Source organism: Choloepus didactylus, chromosome 11 (assembly GCF_015220235.1).
Source record: "Choloepus didactylus isolate mChoDid1 chromosome 11, mChoDid1.pri, whole genome shotgun sequence".
In the NCBI taxonomy this organism is placed as follows: domain Eukaryota; kingdom Metazoa; phylum Chordata; class Mammalia; order Pilosa; family Megalonychidae; genus Choloepus; species Choloepus didactylus.
The window spans coordinates 25451819-25455318 of NC_051317.1; the positions used below are offsets into that span (position 1 = coordinate 25451819).

The following is a 3500-nucleotide window of genomic DNA, read 5'->3' on the forward strand; positions in this document are numbered from 1 at the left end:
GCAATATAGCATAATTTAAATACCAATAGAAGAATTTAAATGTCTTTTTCAGAAAAGAAAGATTATAAACTAAAGAACAACTACAATTAGACTTACAGATGATTTCTCCATTGTAAATATGGATGCCAGGAGACAATGGAATTGTATCTTCAAAGTATTGAGGCTAAATAGTTGTCACCCTTTATTTGTATATCCAGAAAAGCTATCTTTAAAGATGTTTTCAAGTTCCATCTTAAGGGTTAAAAAATTTTAAGACAAACTTAATGTGACAAAGACCAAATCTACTTTCTTTGAAATGGTTTTATCACCCTCAAAATATTGTCATTGTTCTTCAACTTACCAATGCTGTTCAAAATATCTTTTAATATTTTATTCCTGATACAATGTATCTCAGAGTCCTTGTCATTTTTTAAAGAAACAATAAAAATATTTATTAATTGTTTTTAAATGCCATATATTTGAGACAGCAGAAACCAAAGCATTCTTCTTAGAAGTCTCCTGCATTTCACAAAAGTGCTTTAGAACTTAGATTTCTATAACCTGCATGGAGTGTAAAGGAACAAGGAAGTTCCACAGAGTGATGAAAGTTTTCATAATGGATGGTGCTGATGGCAGCACAATGTTGTGAATATAATACCACTGAACTGTACGTATAAAAAATGGCTTAGATGAGAAATTTTGCATTTTATATGTTACTACAATGAAATTTTTTAAAAAAGCAATGGCCAACAATAAAAAAGGAATCCCATAGGACTCAAGCTCAGTGGCGCTCGTTCCCAAGGCCACCCGGCAATGCCTGCACGTGCTCGGACACACCCACGTGAACGGGGGAGTCGGGCACCATGTGCCTTCCCTTCGTTTCTGAAACTCAACTCCTTCCAAATCCTGACTCTAATAGGCCAGAGGAGGCTACTCACATTTATTTGTTGTCAAAGTTTTATTTTCAGAAATCTCTAAATCTGCATGTTGGTTTTGAAAATAAACTGCCATTTCCAGCACAACACCGTCAAACAGAGCTGATTCCTTTGACAAATAAGTTTTTGTCTGTGTTAAGTAGGAAGTATGCCATCTGGCTATTACCAACTCCTAAATTTTAAAGTAACTCTTCAAATAAATCTTATGTTTTCAAACTCTCATTATTTTAATGATACAGTTGTAAACTTGGGTTCCCAAAATGTCAAAATCCTAAAAGCCTCTATTTCCAAGAGTGACGTAAAAAGACAGCTTACACTGTGGGGGTGGAAGCTGTCTCGAGGTTTTCTCCTCTTGTAACATTTAGAAACCAGAAAAAAAACAAAACAAAACTGGGCTCTTATTAATAGACTTCCAAAATAAAAATTTATGGAAGTGTTTTTGTTTTAAGGCACATTCCAAGGGAACAGGACACTACTTAAATATGATAAAACTACTCAAGTTAAAAAAAAAAAAAAACACCAAAGCCTCTTGGTACCAAGTCAAAGCAACATAGCTAAACAGAGTTTGATCTATATGTGATTAATATGAAACTTCTCAACAGGATCAAGTCCTGTAACAATATTTAAATCCCTTATCTTTTGGGAATAAAATAAATTAAATCAATAGAAGACTATTTTTGAAGGGTTTAAGGTCACATTCAGAATGAAATGGAAAACTTTCAAACTCAGAAAGCAAAACGGGATCTTACATTAGCTTCTTGACTTTATCATATCTAAATAGAAACAGGATAATATCTCAGTAGGTCCTTATTTTGAAAACTAATGTAAGCCAGTTATCATGAGAAGCCTATACCCAATAAGCCATTTTTCTTCCCTGTTTTGCTATGTTCCAACATGTATGTGCTCAAGTTTAATGAAGACTTTCCTTTGCAACTCCTCTGAAGAGCAGAGAAGCAAGAAATGGAGTAACCCAAATAAGCCTAGGAGGTCATGGGTTTCTGAAAGCCTCTTCTCTGGCTGGTCGTGGCCATTTACGCTTCAATACAGAAGGTTAGAGTGTTTGGGGAAAAGAACTTCTTGACTAGTAGATTTCTTGTCAAAGGCCATCAGATAGACAGTTGTTAATCAGACCATTAGCCTAAAGCTCTTGGTAATGATTTTTTTTTAAAGAATAACTTTAATTTTCTTATTGCAGTCTTTTATTTTGTTGTTATTTGTACTTAGAGAAAACAGTTTGCAGCATAGTTCCCTGTTCCCTGGACTTATGATACCAACTGGTATGTGGCCAATTAAGAACCAGGCCAAACGGCATTCTTCTCACGTCTATTTGATTGACAAGTGGTACCTGACTAATGACTCTTTCGTATAGCCTTTCACATGAACTCGTAAATCAGCACTGATTATGCCCCAAGGTATAAGGGGCCGATGGTAATGCAGATGGGCACCTCTGAAAAGGTTTGTCAGTTTCCTATCCCATTCCCACCAGATCTTTTAGAAAACCTTGGAGAAAGGTTGAAATTCCCCACCAATCTGAGACTGCACGTGAGCCTCTACAGCATTAAGTGGAAAACACAAGAATCCCAACATAGCACCCAACAGCCCTCCACAGAGGAAATCATTAACCAAATGAGCACTGAGTCGTTGCAGTGGGCAAGTAACTCCTTAATGGACCTGGAGGGCCAAGGAAAAGGACCCTGCTGAGTCCATTACAGAAAAGAATGGGCACCAAGCCTCAATGATACTGTCCAATTCCATGGGATTTCAGTGCCCTGAAAGCCTGACAAGTGTTTGTAAATTTGCCATGATGCTCGTGGTCTGGAAGCAGTGTTTGAACTCTTTCAAATGGAGTGAAAATTGCTTCTGATATCTCTGCAAGTAGCCACACAACGAGTTACAAACTCTGGGGCGCTGACACGCTGACAGAGAAGGCAAGTAAAATCCTCACATAGCCCAAACGTAAGAGCCCGTGTAGCTGTCTTCTGCATTAACGGGGAAGGAGTCCACAATGCAGGCTTTGGAACGCATCGCTCCTCAGCTGAAGCACTGCACCCCGGGGTTTGATTCCGTAGAGCTGTTGCTGAAAGAGGATCTTCTTATAGGAAAAGCAGCTGCTGTATTGCTGAAAGCTGCACAGCAGCCACACAAGTACTGCTTCATTTTGTAAACATTTGTAATATTGAGGTGATCTATCTTGTTTTAAGATGTTTTGATAGGTGGCCTCTTTTCATGGGCTTCTGAATCCATCAAGTTGCTTAAGAACGTTCTTCATGACGGATATTTTTAAACCTGATACAATTTTTGGAATAATAACAAAGCGCCTTGTGTTTTTTCCTCCCCATACCAAATATGTTTTGCTGTAAACTGCTAAGCATTCAGGCAAAAGATACTGCAATGCCATCTGGGTCAGCTGGTAGCTGTATGATATCTTCCCCAATTTCACCCATTGTTGTGGTCTTTTAGGTTCTCTCTTCTGGAGACAGTTGTGGGAACTGAGTCTCCCATCACCGCAGACTTCCGGTAGCTGCCCTTGACCGGCTCTCATTTTTAACTCACTGATGTATCTCACTTCTGCATTATTTGTGGGTG

General features: G+C 38.3%; 1 pseudogene; it reads right to left on the bottom strand.

The window, feature by feature from the left end:
• Positions 1-2237: 2237 nt before the first annotated feature.
• On the bottom strand, positions 2238-3158 carry LOC119505968 (annotated as a pseudogene).
• Positions 3159-3500: the final 342 nt, after the last annotated feature.